The following is a 16,869-nucleotide window of genomic DNA, read 5'->3' on the forward strand; positions in this document are numbered from 1 at the left end:
CTGCATTGTCTCTGTGATATGCTTTAAGTTCAGGTTTTACTCGTTTTTTTCCTCTATGAGGACCCAGTTGTTTACAGGTTTATTGTCTCATTTGTGGCCACAGATCTAGTTTTTTTTTTTTTTTTTTTTGGAGACAGAGTCTCACTCTGTCGCCCAGGCTGGAGTGCAGTGGCACATGATCTCAGCTAACTGCCTCCCGGGTTCAAGTGATTCTCTTGCCTCAGCCTCCTGAGTAGCTGGGATTACCAGTGCCCACCACCAAGCCTGGCTAATGTTTGTATTTTTAGTAGAGACGGGGTTTCACCATGTTGGCTAGGCTGGTCTTGAATTCCTGACCTCAGATGATCTGCCTGCCTAGGCCTCCCAAAATGCTGGGAATACAGGCATGAGCCACCGTGCCCGGCCAGATCTAGTTATTTTTAAAAGCCTTTGCAGGGCAGGAGGGAAAGGACACTGGGGAAATTGTCCTGCATAGTGTGTGGTGTCACTGTGATTCTCTCCAGTCGTACAGATCCTGACCTTAGGTAAAATTCCAGTGGGGTAAAAATCTTGTTTAAGGGCACACAGGCTGCAGTGATGTTTCTGTGACATTCCAGATCTCTGGTACATGTGCCAGGGTAGCTACTGTTACTGCTTCAGTTCCTGGAGGAGGATCCCCCCTTACCCCATCTACCATGTGTCACCAAAAAGAATAGAATTACCTCATTTTTGAAAAAGAGCCAGATTATAGAGGTCTCACGTAACAAAGCAGGAAAATGTAACTCTAAATATATTTATAGGATGCCTAAACCCTGCAATAATTGTCCATTTCAACACTCATTGGAAAATGACCAATAAGAAACAGATCTCAACATTGCAATGATATAACTTTGGAAGACTGATAGAAATAAGTTGGGCTTTTTCAAAATGAGATGCCATTGTAGTTAAGAACAACTGTGCTGAGGCCCATATGCCATAATAGATAGCTGTGCTGGGGCAGATAATGACTGTAACCTGCCCAGATCTTCTTCCCCTGTTTGTGATCTGTTCCTGGCTTCAGTGTGCATTTGCTTCTAATACCTTAGCTCTCTTTTGGAGGTTTGGCCTAGGGCTTCTGGAGCTATCTTTCCAGCTGGTAAGGAGAGCCAGAAGCTCTGGGAATTTATTCCCCTGGGTAGCACTCAACCAATGACTAATGGGCACAGGAGTATGGTAGCTTCCACTCCTTTGCTTGGGTTGGGACAACTTTATGGCATAACTTATACTCCAGAGCTGTAGGATAAGACAGAAGATATCCTCTGTGGGACTTGAGATTGCACCCTTGTTTCCTGGTTTTTCCTGGAAATACTCTTAAAATAAATCACTTACACACAAATCCTCATTTCAAGATCTGCTTCTGGGGAATCTAACTGAAGACATGTGTTCTTTAGAACCAGTGTCTCAGCAAAGCAGTCACCATGCTGATAGAATAGCTATCTCCAAGGTAGCAAGGCTTCCACCCTCAGCTGGACTGTTAACCACTGCTGGGCAATCCTTTTGGTGTTTCTCTATTCCCTATACCTGATTTCCTCTTCAAGACCCTTAGAAAGTTGAGACAGGCCATCAGAAGACCTCCATTCTCCCTGTTCCTCCTCTGTCAGCTCCATAGACCCTCTTACAAACATTTTGGTATCAGCCTTCTACTTCAGCTCCTTCTTGGAGGAAATAAGCCATCTTCTCGCCTCTGGAGGCTGGATTTCATTCCCTCCTCTGGGCCTTGCCCTTCAATGACTTCCTCTTGGCCTTTATCATCCTCTTCACCTTAGCTTATAAACACAGGTAAATATTGCTCAGATTTAAATAAAATACAGCCAAAAAACTTTCTCTCCATTTTGTATATCTTCAAACCCAGCTATTGTCCTTTTTTTTTTTTTTTTTTTTTTTTTTGAGACTGAGTCTCGCTCTGTAGCCCAGGCTGGAGTGCAGTGGCCAGATCTCAGCTCACTACAAGCTCTGCCTCCCGGGTTCACGCCATTCTCCTGCCTCAGCCTCCCAAGTAGCTGGGACTACAGGCGCCCGCCACCTTGCCCGGCTAGTTTTTTTTTTTTTGTACTTTTTAGTAGAGACGGGGTTTCACCATATTAACCAGGATGGTCTCGATCTCCTGACCTCGTGATCCGCCCGTCTCGGCCTCCCAAAGTGCTGGGATTACAGGCTTGAGCCACCGCGCCCGGCCGCTATTGTCCTTTTTAATTCTTAGTCAGGGGCCTGAGGAGAGATGAATCCACTTGCTGCCTCAACCCTTCATTCACACCACAACCTGCAGTGACCTGGTTTTTGAGCAGCCCCACAATCTATTGAAACTCTTCTCTCAGAGGTCAACAATAACTTTTTATGTCTTCATGCTCCACCTTGAGAGCTTGCTATATGCCAGGCTCAATGTCAAGCACTTAAGTTGTGTTTCAGATTCTCATTGGTACCTCCACTCCTCCCGCAATGTAACTCATTCCTTTAAATCTCATTATCCAAGCCTGAAATGTAAGACACCCACCATTCTCCTTTTCCATCCTACCATATCCCATTCATTAGCAAGGATATTTTGATTCTATTACTCAAATACATTTTGAACCTGTGTTCGTCTCTTTATCTCCACTACCAACACCTTTGTTCGGGTCACCATCATTGCTAGCCTTTTCATCATTCTTCCTTTTTCCTGTTTGTTCTAACACAGTCCATTTTCTATATAGTAGCAATAGTGAGCTCATTAAAGCTCAAGCCAAGCAACTCCACTGCTTAAAATCCTCCAAGGATTCCCACTACACCTAGGACAAAACCAGTACCTCTTGCCAAAATGGCCTACCAAGGCCCTGCTAGCCTCTCCCTAGTTTTCTAACTCATCTCATGCTACTCTCCTGTATGCTCAGGCCATATTGTTTTTCTTTGAGTCCTGAGAACATACTTTTCCATCTCAGGGCCATTGAACATGCAGCTCCCTGTGCCTGAAGTGTCCTTTTTCTCAGTTCCTTCTTAGCCTATCACATCTCAGTTCTTCTTGGACAGATGCATCTTCTGCCACCCCTCTCCCTATTATTCTCTTCCTTAGTCTTTTAAAAAATGTTTATATCACTTAACAGGATTTATAATTATCTTGTTTATTTATTTACTTGGCTTCGTCTCCTCCTATCCCCATGATCACCTCCAAGGGTAGAGACACACTCAGTCTTATCAATTGTCTTCTCTATAGTGACAGTGGAGATGGAACAGTGCTGGCACATAGGTGCTCAGAATTCAGCTCAAACATTTCCTTCTCTGTGAAGCCCTCAGCACCGTGGGAGAGTCAGAGATCGCTTCCTCTGGAGTTCTATAGCAGTTTTTATAGTTACTTTTCCCGCAGTACATAAAACTAATAATCACGTTATTGTTTACTTGTTTGTCTCCTCTACCAGACCATGGTGAATACGCTCATAGAGCACAGAACTATATTTTTCTCATTTTTAAACCCTCTGCATCTAGCACAGTGCCTGAATCACAGTAGGCACTTGACAAAATATGTGATGAATGAATGAAATGCTATTCTCATGGAAAACAGTGAGTTAACTAAAAGCAGGGAGTAACTGAGAGGTGGATGCCAGCTTTTTTTTTCTGAAGACAGAGGAGCAGTTAGCATGTTTTTGGAGACGGAGGTTGGAATTCACTTCTGAAGCTAGATAGCTCCTTCATTTTTGGTAGGAAAAAAATTTGGGTTGGGGGAGAGAATAGCTATTGAGCTACACAAATGTGAAAAAAGAGTTCCTTTCTAAAATGAGATGTTTGGAGATAAGGAGATGCCAAACCATTCTGCACAATAACGTAAAAGATTTTTCCTCTGTAACTAGAGTTACAGCTCTCCACATTGCTTCTGTTTAGAAAAAGTATGTTTTCTTTCTGTGGGTACTCATGGAAGTAAGCTAAATTCCCAGGAGGGAGACATACACATGGCTACTGCATCATGGCATAGGACTAGGGGCTAAGGGGAGAAGGAGCTTGGCTCATGTGATCACAGATAATAGTCTAGTTTTGACTTTTTGTTTGTTTTGGACTTTGCCATTATTTGGTTAGTCCAAATCTTTAATGAAGTTTTACTGAATATTAGAATCTTGTCTGGGTTGTACTTTTAGTAATGAAGGGATGGGCCTGGATTTACATTTTGGACAAGGAAGAATGGTAGTTTGGGAGAAGCGGGCTTCAAGCCAGTAGGAGCAATGGTATGGATCCAGGCCATTAGTAAGGAGGCATGTGGCCACTGGAAGGATTTCTTCCAGAAATTCTGGATGAGCCTTAATTCTTGGGGATTCTGAGAAACACTTGAAAATGGGAATCTGACAAAACATGGGCAAACAGAAAGGAAGGAAGGAAGGAAGGAAGGAAGGAAGGAAGGAAGGAAGGAAGGAAGGAAGAAAGGAAGGAAGAGATTGATTCTTCCAGATTGGAAAGGAGAAAGTAAGATGTCTTTATAGACAGATGATATTTTCTTAAGGCAACCCTAAGGGACAGACACACACACACACACACACACACACACACACACACACACACAGACAACTATTAGAATTGATAAATGAGTTCAGCAAGGTTACAGGATACAAAATCAATATACAAAAATCAGTTATATTTTTATGAACTTAACAATGGACAATCCAAAAGTGGAATTAAGAAAGTAATTCCATTTATAATAGCGTCAAAAAGAATAAAATACTTAAAAATAAATTTAACAAAAGAAGTACACTTGTATAACAAAAACTATAAAAAAAGATTTAAATAAATTAAAGAAGACCTAAATAAATGGAAAGACTTCCCACTTTTATGCATGGCAATATGCCCCTAATCAATCTGCAGATTCAGTGCAAACCCTATTTAAAAATTCCAGCTTGATCTTTCTTTCTTTCCTTCTCTCTCTCTTTCTCTCTTTCTTTCTTTTTGCTGAAAAAGATAAGCTGATCCTAAAATTCATATGGAAATGCAAGGGACCTAGAATAGCCAAAACAAGCTTGAAAAAGAAAAAGAAATTTGGAGGACCCACACTTCCTGATTTCACAACTTATGACAAAGCTACAGTAATCAAGATGGTATAGTACCGGGATAAAGATAAATATCTGGATTGACAGAATAGACTTGAGAGTTTAAAAATAAATCTTTGCATTTATGGTCAATTGATTTTCCAAACAGTGCTAATATAATTCAATGAGAAAAGAATAGTATTTTCAACAAATGGTGCTGGGACAACTGGATATCCACATTTAGAAGAACAAAGCTGTGCCTTTACCTCAGACCACATAGAGAAATTAACTCAAAATGGATCAAAGATCTAAATGTAGGAGCTAAAATTATAAAACTGTTAGAAAACACATTGGTGCAATTATTTGTGACCTTGGATTAGGCAATGGTTTCTTAGCTGTGACACCAAAAGAACAAGCAACCCAAGAAAAAATAAATTTTATTTAGTTATTATTTAAACTTAAAAAAGCTTTTGCACTTCAAAGGACACCATCAAGAAAGTGAAAGACAACCCAGGTGATATGGTTTGGCTGTGTTCTCACCCAAATCTCATCTTGAATTGTAGTTCCCATAATTCCCATATATCGTGGGAGGGAACTGGTGGGAGGTAATTGAATCATGGAGGCAGGTCTTTCCTGTGCTGTTCTTATGATAGTGAATAAGTCTCATGAGATTTGATGGTTTTATAAAGGGAAGTTCCCCTGTACACGCTCTCTTGCCTGACGCCATGTAAGACGTGACTTTGCTCCTCATTTGCCTTCTGCCATCATTATGAGGCCTCCCCAGCCACATGGAACTGTGAGTCAATTAAATCTCTTTCCTTTATAAATTATCCAGTCTAGAGTGTGTCTTTATTAGCAGCATGAGAACAGACTAATACACCAAGAAATGGGAGAAAATATTTGCAAATCATATATCTGATAAAGACTTGTATCCAGATTACATGAAGAATGCTTACAACTAAATAATAAAAATGACAAATAGCCAAATACAAAAATGGGAAAATGATCTGAATAGACAGTTCTCCAAAGAAGATATCCCATCAGACAATAAGCACATGAAAATATGCTTGATATCATTAGTTATCAGATAAATATATGTGAAAACCACAATTAGATACTACTTTATGCCTACTGGGTGGCTATAATAAAAAAGACGGACAATAGCAAGTGTTGATAAGGTATAGAGAAGTACAGAACCCTCATCCACTGCTGGTAGGAATGTAAAATGATGCAGCTGCTTTGGAAAAGGTTCTGGTAGTTCCTGAAAAGATTAAACAGTTACCGTATTACCCAGCAATTCTACTCCCAAGCATTTATCTAAGAGAACTGAAAACATGTTCACAGAAAAACTTGTACATGAATGTTCATAGCAGCACTATTCATGTTTGCCCAAAAGTAGATACAACCCAAATATCTCTCAACTGATGAGTGGATAAACAGAACGTAGCATACCACACAATGCATTATTCAGCCATGAAAGGGAATGAAGTCCTGATGCATACTACCACATGGATGAACCTTGAAAATATTATGCTAAATGAAAGAAGCCAAACACAAAAGGCCACATATTGTATGATTCCATTTATATGAAACATCCAGAACAGGCAAATCCATAAAGAGAATGCAGATGAGTTTTGCCAGGGGAAGGAGGAAATGGGGAGTACTCATGGGTAGGGGGATTATTTCGGGGATGATGAAAATGTTCTAGAATTAGATAGTGGTGATCAATGCACAACTTTGTGAATGTGCTAAAAACCAATGAACTGTATACTTTATGCCTTCTAAGGGTGATTTTTTTTAGTATGCACATGTTATTTTTTTTTTAAAGCATTGAATCTTAAGATGGAGAAGGTACCTCCTCACATGCCAAAGAATAAGTAAGAAGCTGGTTCCCAGAGGCCATAACAAATCCTTCTATGCAGTGATAATGAGAAAGGTGGCTTCTGAGGCACTGGGGACTAAGGGGATGTGGAACAGCAGAGCAGGACTGTGGATGACCTATGAGATACATCTCTCTGTGGGAACCCCTAGCGAGATATAAGGAAGGAGAGTGGAAGTCCTGCCATTTGGCTCATGGAGGGATAGTGAATCACTCACTTGGAGACACACCTTCAAAGTGACTCGTACAGGTGCTACAAAATTATGGTGCCTAGGAGACATTTGAGTCATATTATTTAGCTCCAATCATAGTTAATGCCAGAACACATAAAAATAAATCATTTGGTTGTAGAATTATTGGGCAGCGTGCCTTTAGTGACAATGATAATCCATTTATAATCTATAATACCACATGTACATCATGCCTAATACAAAGGGCCCACTGCAGTTATAATTGATTCAAGATGATAATACTGCATAGAGAAATGGGGATTTAGGCATAGGTGAGAGAAAAACAGGAAACAACAATATTGGTAAAAAAACAAAGGATAAAACTATCCTTGGTTGGTATCATTCTAATGATCATATTTTAATCACCTGTATTTTATCTGATAGTAAATTTACTGAAATCCATATCCTCTCTAACTTTCTTGTTCCTAAAAGCTACTGGCCTTGGGAGGGTGGGTAGTGCCATTACCTGATGCTATAATGTAGAGAACTGCAACCAATTCCTCAGTCAGAAAGCGTCTATCTCATTAGTTGGGTCTTACCAATATTGTGATGTGTTTTATTTTTATTGTTATCAACTGATTATGCCTTATGAAATTTTGACTCTACTCTGATAGATGTTATGGAAAATTTTGAATTATTTTCTGCCAAAGCTGGAGATCTGGCCTGGCCAAGCGAAGCTGTGGGCCAGATGGGGGTGAGGTAGACAGGGTGGGCCACACTTGCACATCACTCTTTTTTTTTTGACAGCTGAAATCCTTTATTACATTTTTGTGATGAAATACTTCAAACATACAGAAAATTACACACAAAATAACAAAATGGCACCCATATACTCACAACTCTGTCCTTCCAAAGTCTAATATTTTGCCTTAGTTTAAATTATTTTGAGGATATTAGATATAATGGAAACTATTAAAGTTATTTATGAAATCCTCTTGCTCCCTCTTCTTTCCCAGAGATGATCACTTTTAAAATATTGTGCTTACTTTCTTGCAAGTTTTTACATTGTTAACTCTTTTTGAATTCAGTGTGTGTGTGTATGTGTACGTTTTAAATTCAGTTTGATTTTGAAATGTATAAATGTATCTTTTTTGATACATGTTGCTCTGGCTCACTCTTTTGATTATTTGGATTCAATCAAATGAATAAATCATTATTTATTCTCTGTTGATAGGCATTTAGATTGTTTTCAGATTTTTTCACTATTATAAGCAATACTGCAATGAACATTCTGTTATCTGTCTTCTTGTACACACTTGCCAAAAATTACAAATACTGGCCAAATCATGAAACTGGTCAAAAGATATGCACAACTTTAGCTTCATAAAATATTGAGAAATTATCCTCCAAAGTAGTTGTATGAGTTTATGCTTCCATTATTAATGCATAAGAGTATCAATTTCTTTAAAGATAATGACAACAAATTTTTTTTCCTACCTTGCACATCAGTCTTTTTAAAGGTGCCAGCATCTGCTGGGGAAGGAGGGATGTCATCACGCAGCATGCAACCCAGGGGACAAACCTTGTCACCTGCTCTCCTGGATTAAAAACAGACATTGATTTGATCACAGTCATCCTGTTAGAATTCAAATTGAATATAGAAGTAAATATTATGGGAAAAGTGTTTTCATTAGATCATAGCTAGTTTCTTTTTCATAATTTTTTCTTCCTAGCTAACCATTCTTTATTTGTTATTTTTTATTCTCTTTGTCAGCCTATAATGTTTTTGGAGGTTACATGTTTATACATAATGGTACAAAAAGTTATCTATTAATTCACTTACAAAATTCTGTAATATGGTTTATTTTACTCTTTGCCCAAACTGTAGGTAGGCCTAAGATTGAGTATAACCAAGCAAAGACAAACCCAAAAGAAGCCTGTAATTTGGGGCACATGCCAAGAGGGCATTCACAGATGGGACAATGGTATGAGCAGCCTGGCTCCTCCTGTTGGTTTGTGCATGGAGGAATAGGGGAAACACATGAAATTTGGAGCCTGCAGACCTAGATTAGAGTTTTGACTAAGCCACTTCCTAGGCATGTGACTTGACCTTTTCCAGTGTGTTTTGTCATTTATAAAATAGAGATAGACAAACAATACCTGCTTCATAAGGTGGTGAGAATTAAATGAGATTATGTGTGTGGAAGCACATTTTCCATTAAAGCTCTGTATGTGTGTGCACGTTTTGTCTGTGTCACTGCTGTTTCCTTTCTTCTTCATTGCTAAGAGCATCCCAATTTTATATGGGACATTTGATCTTAGTTAATCATTTCTATTCCATCCACCTGCTTCCATTTATTTCTTTTCTTAGCCTCCTTTGCAGCCATGAGACCCAGTTCCAGCCAAAGAGATGTAAGGGGAAGTCAGCTTGGGGCTTCTGGGAAAGAGTTTCCTCCTTGGGAAGAAAAGCCCCTTTTCCCATCATCACTGCTATTCCTTCTTGTTTGGATGCTTGTAAAATGTCCTAACACTTGGAGATGTGGCAGCCATCTTGGGAACACACGTTAAGAAGCATGAGGATGAAAAGCTGACTTGTTGAGGGTGGCAGAGTAGATCCACCTTCCCAAAGAGGATCTGGGAAGAGCCCGACAGTTTTTGACTTTGTAGAATTTCTGAACCAGCCCATAACTACCTTTAAGTTCCTAGGTTTGTGAGATGATTAAATGACTGTTGATTGAGCCACTGCTAGTTAGGTTTTCCGTTACTTGCAAGCAGATGCATCCTGTTACCATATTTGTATGTGCTTATGTGGGGCATACAGATGAGTGTGGTTCCTTGAGGGCACTGTGGTATAACAGGAAAGAGCAGTAACTTTGAAAGTCAAAAGCTGGGGATAACTGGCTCTGAAATGACAGTCTGAGCCTTGGCTTACTGATCGATAAAATTGGAAGAATGCCACTGAACCCACAGGGCTGTTGGGAGGACTAAGTAAAATAATACAAATGAAAGCACTTTGCAACTGAGCAAGGGTTCTATACATGTAAGATGTTGTTAGATATCCTGCTCTTTGACCATAGGGGAGGAGGGGTGAAGGCATGCAGGTAAGAATGACTTAAGTGAATTTTGATTTTGTCAACACCCCCCCAACCATACCCCTCTTTGTGATCTCCACTGAAATATGCCCAAAGGACTCAGGCTACCCCCTCAATGCCCAGTACCCCCAGCTCTCCATTTTTCATACTTTAAGGCTATGTTTTTCCAACTTCTCCTCCTATCTCAATCCTCTCAAAAAGAAATGGACTCATCTTGTGCCCCATCCCTTCAGGCCCAGTTAATTGTCACTCACCAACCTGGTATGTGTTGGTGTGTGTCAGAGACTTCTGTTACCCTTGTCAAACAACATGTGGTTTTTTTGTTTGTTTGTTTGTTTTTTGAGGCAGAGTCTCGTTCTGTTGCCCAGGCTGGAGTGCAGTGGCATGATCTTGGCTCACTGCAACCTCCGTCTCCCAGGTTCAAGCGATTCTCATGCCTCAGCCTCCCAAGTAGTTGGGATTACAGATGTGCACCACCATGCCCAGCTAATTTTTGTAATTTTTTTTTAGTAGAGATGGGGTTTCACCATGTTGGCCAGGCCAGTCTCGAACTCCTGACCTCAAGTGGCCTGCCTGCCTCGGCCTCCCAAAGTGCTGGGATTACAGGCGTGAGCCACCGCACCCAGCCAACATGTGTCTTTTTATGGAGTCTTAAATCAATACCCTGACAACAGGAGTAGAAATTTCAGGCTATTGCAAGAAGTCAAGGAAAAGCACTTGGCTTCTTGGTGCCTCTTGGAGACCCAACTGGGAGAGCTGCTCAGCTCACAACTATTCCCCTTTCTGGGAAGGACCTAATGCACAGGTATGTACCCCAATGGCCTCCTCTATGCTCGGTAACCTTGCTACTAACCAGGAGTGCGGTATTGACTCAGGCTGGGGCAACCAGAGCCCTGAGGTCTTTAAAATTGGAGCTGCAGAAATAGATTCATCATTCTCTAGTGAGGTCCGAGCTCTTGGTTCTGGTAATTGATGAGGTTCACCTGCACCCCTGCCCTTCCTCTCGCAATATGAAACCTTCCTAATAAATTATTTTTTCTTAGTTTGGGTTGCCTCAACTCCAAATGCTGAGACAAGGACTTGGTTGCAGGTGATCTACTTGGGGGATGATCCCAGAGAATGCAAGCGGGGGATGTGAGGGAAAAGAGGAAGCCAATAAGGGTATATTAATGAGCAAATCCCCATGGTGGGCAGCTGGGGCTCGGTCCTGCTGGGGACCTCTGGGAAACTGTAGATCACACCTCAGACTCTTCCGACCACAGGATGAGGAAGTGGGGATGTCTATCGCTCGACTTCCATTCCCATTGGTTGAGGCTTGTCCCTAGGGGTGTTTTTTCCTGGCACTTATGGGTTATGTCTCCTGCTTCTGGATGATATGCAGAGCCCCAGTGTAGAGAAAAAGAGAGAGGTGTGAAGCTGACAGTGTACTGGAAGCTGCCTACAGCTACAGAACTCAGGTGGACAAAAGTGATACTGAGAAAGACATTGACCGTCTGCCACACCCCTCCTGGCTTAAATTAGTTCCCTTTGGGTTACTGTGACTTATGACCAACAGAGCCCTGGTTATGCATCTCACCTTAGTTTTTCCCACAGAGGCAGCCACACTCATATTGGGCCAGCCCTGTGTACAAGGCATTTCTGCCAGGAGCAGTTTCCTCAATGTATACACCATCAGTGGCTACTGAGAGGCCACTGGGGCAAAAGGACTGTGGCAAAATGCATGGGCTAACTTCAGCACAAGGGGCCAAAAATGGCTCATTGTTGGTCCATGGAGTGATGCCATCATTTGTCTGGTGAAGAGCTCTGAACACACAGAAGTAGCGAAACACTTGGAGAAATATTAAGGTGCTCACTATATTCTCTTCTCCAGTGTATAAATAACTCACTTTTGGCACCATGTGATCTCAAAGGATGATGTCTAAACTGAATTTTAAAGATACAATTCTTTTGAACAGCACATGAACAGAACTTAATGGTGAACCCCAATCTAAAATGAACCAAAATTATCTGTTGACCTCCTAAACTCCCAGAAAGTTGGTTTTCCTTTTACAGTTCTGAAAAAAGCCAACTACTTCCATCTGGAATGCATTCAGCTACAGGGAACAGAAGCCTGATGTCTAGGGTTCCTACAAATTGGAGCTTTTTTTCCTCATGTAACCAGAAGACTGGTAAGCAATGATTGCTGGTAATATAGTTCAGTGGCTTGACCATACTGTCAAGAACTCAGACATGGAGCTCACTTCCACAGTGGATGGATTTTAAGTCTCTCCACTCTGTTTAATGCTTCTACTGAAGTACAACTCTATGTAAAGGTAATTTCAGAGACTGGAGAGGTTAAAAAAAATTAAAAGTAGTGTTAAAAATAATGAGCATATATCTTAGGATTTGGAAGTTTTCTCTTTAAAAAATGTTTTGCCTTGTACCTGCTCCTGGCCCTTGTCATATTTAAAATAGACATTTCTTCTTTGTTCTGTTGTCTCATGTGCTCTAGGGTCAAAATCTTTGTCACTAGTAGAGGCAGTAGAGCAGAGTGGGCAGGGCTCTGGGCCCTGGAAGCTCACCAGCCTGTCGGTCTTGGACCATTTTTGACCTACAAAAAGGGCAATGTCATATAGTTCAACTTAATAGGATAATTATCATTATTTGGTGACTATTTGTTGAGTACTTATTATTAAGTAACTTTAACAGCTCCCAAGTGACCAAGCTAGGATTCAAGCCCTGTTTAATGTCAGTACCCCTGCTGAGAGGCATGGTGCCATGCTGACACCCCCGCCCCCCCACAATTTTTATTGAATGCTCATCTTCTGGCATCCAGGTAATAAAGCTAAAGATAGACTTTTCCTACTTTTTGAACTTTGCTATACCCCCTCAGAATATATGAGAAAATGCAGCCAGCATCTTCTGGAAGATTAGGAGGGCACGTAAGATACCATAGCCACCTCCTGGCTGACATTTGAGCCCTGCTTTCCGCACGGTCAAGCCTTTTGGAGGCAGCCAGCGTATGGCTTGTATCAAACTCTATATTTAGGAAGAACAACTGTGAGCTATGACAGGAATTCTCTTTAACACTTAGCCTTAACGGTTTAAGTTCCCCTCCAGCCCCGAGCCAGGAACAGCTCTCAATACTGGGAGAGGCACAGAGCACTTGAGCTATTTCAGCCACATGAAAAGCATCGGAATTGAGATCGCAGCTCAGAGGACACCGGGCACCCCTTCCACCTTCCAAGGAGCTTTATATTCTTGCATCTGGCTGCCTGGGACTTTCCTTAGGCAGTAAACAAATACATAAAGCAGGTAAGCAGAAGGACCCAGCTCCCAGCAACTGGGTTTTCTAAAGGAAATTTCCTTGATACCTAACTTGAAGTGACTACTTTTAACTTTGTAGGCTTGTAACCACTGAGTACAGCTTCCTTGTAAATTCATTTTTCATTGGTGGTATTGCTGATTCTGTTTATAAATTGTGAGGGGTGAGGGTGCTGAAAGAATATTGAACTAGGCAAATACTGAAGGGCAGTTTTCATCGATAGTGGCAATAATAAAATGTCCACAGTCTAGAAATTATAACTGTGACCTTGAAGCTGTGCTGGCCAGGATTAGTCGGTCAGCTGCAGATTGATTGAAGCCCCAAGCCAAGAAATCATCAGAATTTGGGCCAGAGAAAAGCTATAATGCTAATTCTTTGATTCACCAAAATGCAAATTATTGCCAGAGTTTTTATACAGTACAAGTTTAAAAGGATTTTCTCCTTTCCCTAAGCACCAGGCTTGGTCTTAATGATAAAGTTCTATCAATGATAGAACCATCTTTTAAAATCTTCACTTCGGTCACAGTATTCCCATACTCAGCAGGGTAGAGGGCAGCACTCACTGTCCCTTTCTATGTGGGCACCAGGTTCTGAAGCATGAGAACACTAAGAGTACCTCTTTCCTCTCAGCATATTTAAAGCAGAGTGAATAAGGAGTTAGTCAGTTCAGACAGCTGAACATCTTTCTACACCCTTCTCAGGAATTATTTTTAGCTACAGGACAGAAGATAATTCCCTTTGAGATGGAGCTTTACCCACTTATTCGACCTTTAAAAAGAACAAACAAAGCTCTTATCTCTGAATAGTGATTGATTTTCCTCTGAATCCCTTCTTATTAAATGAGTGATATTACTATTGACAAATTTTTAGTAAGTCAAAGAGTTCTATTTAGAAGTCAGATATTAGGTGCTACCCAATCAAAGACAAGTAGGGATATATCAGGTGTCTCAGCATACAGACCATTAATGGTCCCCACCGACTTAAAGAACTGCCAGGAAAACTCAGCGGTGCTCAGCTGGCAAGCGTTTTCATTATATTATAGGCTTTGTAAAAGTCAGTATATGCCTTGTCAAACTTTCCATGTTTCAAAACTTTAGCCAGAATCAGGAGACATAGTAATTGAGTGCTGTAAAGAGTACCTCTTTGGATGAAAAGCGGTGGCCCTCATGGGAGTGGAGTGTGTATCTAAGGCATAGTTTTCTTTTCTTGGTCCGGGGACGAAGCATGCAGATGAAGAAGGAACGTGTGTTCCACACTCTACATCCCTGATAGAGGTGACTGCATGGCCAGGGAAACAGGGAACACTGTCTATTTTTATTCATCAGTATGCTTTGCCCTGATTTCTCTGAAAATAATGAGGACAGCAGGAAATGCTGCTGAACTGATTTACACAAATGTTATCCAGCCTGTTTGTGAGGTATGAGAGTTGGGATCTGACCAGCTTTTTATAGATGTCTCTTTCAAAGATTGACATGCATGTTAAGAGATTTGTATGCAAATTAGAATATACCAAAATTGTACAGGAGACAAGGCCCACCCATTCTTGAGGTTCAGAGGTTCACACAAAAGCAGCAATCCAGTAGTAAGTTAAATCAGTCCATTGAAAATATAAAATTGATTTTTTAAAAAAATACAGTATAACATTCACTGACTAATTTTAAAAAATATTTCAACTTGCTATTGTCATAACATAAAGAAATTTTCTAATCCCTGTTTCAAATTGATGTACTATAACTTTTTGGACAAGTTCCCAAGTGATATTAGTTAAACTTAATTGTACACACACAGAGAATACCATATGCTAAGATATTTAAAGTTCTGTGAAAATTATTGCTTTGTATGACTTCTAACAGCTTTTAAGGAATAAAAACATTAAAAATTAAGCCACCAAGCTTTTCTTTTTGGAATTAAGCTGTGTGTCCTAGATCCACAAATTAAAAATCCTTCATTTCTTTATGACGCTGCAGGAAAGACAGCAATCTATTTGAAGCATATCATAGAGAAAAATGTATCCTTGACTGTTCCATTTGTTGTTGCTTTTTAATTTTGTAACCATATTAAAAATAATTCTACCTAGACCCTTATGTGTGGAGGCTAAATCTATATGTTACAAAGACATTCAGGTGAAACTTTTAAAAAAGAGTCCTATTGTTTTCATGTATGTGGCTCCAAAAACTATATATTTGGATACCCTGAGTATAGAGGTTTTTAAAAAATATGGAATTGTTTAACTTCACATAATACAGCCTAAGACTTTGGAGATTTCAAAAAACTTTTTTTCACAGAGTTCTTTTCAGATCTTTTATCTCTACAGGTGTTGGGGAACATACCTATAAAAATTATTACTCTGAACTTAAAGCTGGAGATGAGTACAGCACTCCAAAGTCATTAGCTATGGATGATGGTAATAAACAATAAACATTTGCATCATGCTTTACAGTTCACAAGGCCTTTTCAGGAGCATGTATGTCATATGGATTCTTACCACAACCTGTGAAGCAGGTAAAATTTAAAGAAGAGGAAATGGGCTTAGAAATATTGAGTGACATTGCCCAGGTTACACAAGATGTGTGGCAAATGCCAACACTGCTTTTTGCATTCTTTTACTCACCAGTGAACACATCACTTACACCAGTCGATAGACCTCGATCAACCTGTTTTACAGTTTGGGTTTAAAACACAGCATGCTTTGAATTCAATGAATTTTTAATTTTTCAGTTGGTCCTGCTGACATTTAATAGGCCAAGCTACAAAAACAGGCCAGAGCTGGGCCATTCCCTTCTCCCCTATCTCCAGTAAGTTGCATCCCACATCCCCTAATGTGCTGTAGTCACTGTGCTCTAAATCAGGTCTCACATGCTTAAAGAAAGCAAAAGTCCTTTGGGAAGGAAGCACTTCTACATCTTGAGGATTTGATATGGTCATGTGTAAGTCTTCCTTGCCTCCTAGAAAGAAAAGTTTACAGGTGAGGCTTGCTGTCTGCCTGTTTACAGAGCCTGGGCTCTGTATGAGGCACCTGGTTGAAAGCATAGGGTAGGGGCATACACAGCAGGAGATGGGACCTACGTCCTCAGAGCATCTCCTAGGTTGCTGGGCAGAACAGATACTGCACAGCAAGTAGAGAGCATTGCAGCAGTTAAGGAAGTGGTACAGGCCATTTCTTTTTGGGTGTTCAACAAAGAGGAGGCACTCCCAATGAACTATAGCAGCCCTGGCAATTATGAATTCAGATTAAAAGTTCAGTTTCAAGCCAAGAACTTCAGAGGCCCGGAACAAAGGTGTTTTATTCCCACAATCTCTTTGCTTTGCTGCTCTTGGCAGAAGGTCAGGAGGGCAGGGAAGGAGATGATAGCACCTTTCAAGTTTCTGATTGTATATCATTAGCATCAGGGGCGAGGCGTCTCACCATTTCTCCTCCTGAATGATTTAT

At 40.5% G+C, this 16,869-nt stretch overlaps 1 protein-coding gene across 1 annotated transcript in view; it reads left to right on the forward strand.

Moving 5' to 3' along the window:
- Window positions 1–13,068: 13,068 nt before the first annotated feature.
- The window catches only part of SMPX (small muscle protein X-linked), a 52,573-nt gene continuing 48,772 nt past the window's right edge, over window positions 13,069–16,869 (forward strand). The window contains exon 1 of the mRNA XM_003917488.2: window positions 13,069–13,429. The gene's annotated coding sequence lies outside the window, so the exon portion shown is untranslated. The remainder of the gene's footprint in view (window positions 13,430–16,869) is intronic.

Source organism: Papio anubis, chromosome X, assembly GCF_008728515.1.
Source record: "Papio anubis isolate 15944 chromosome X, Panubis1.0, whole genome shotgun sequence".
In the NCBI taxonomy this organism is placed as follows: Eukaryota; Metazoa; Chordata; class Mammalia; order Primates; family Cercopithecidae; genus Papio; species Papio anubis.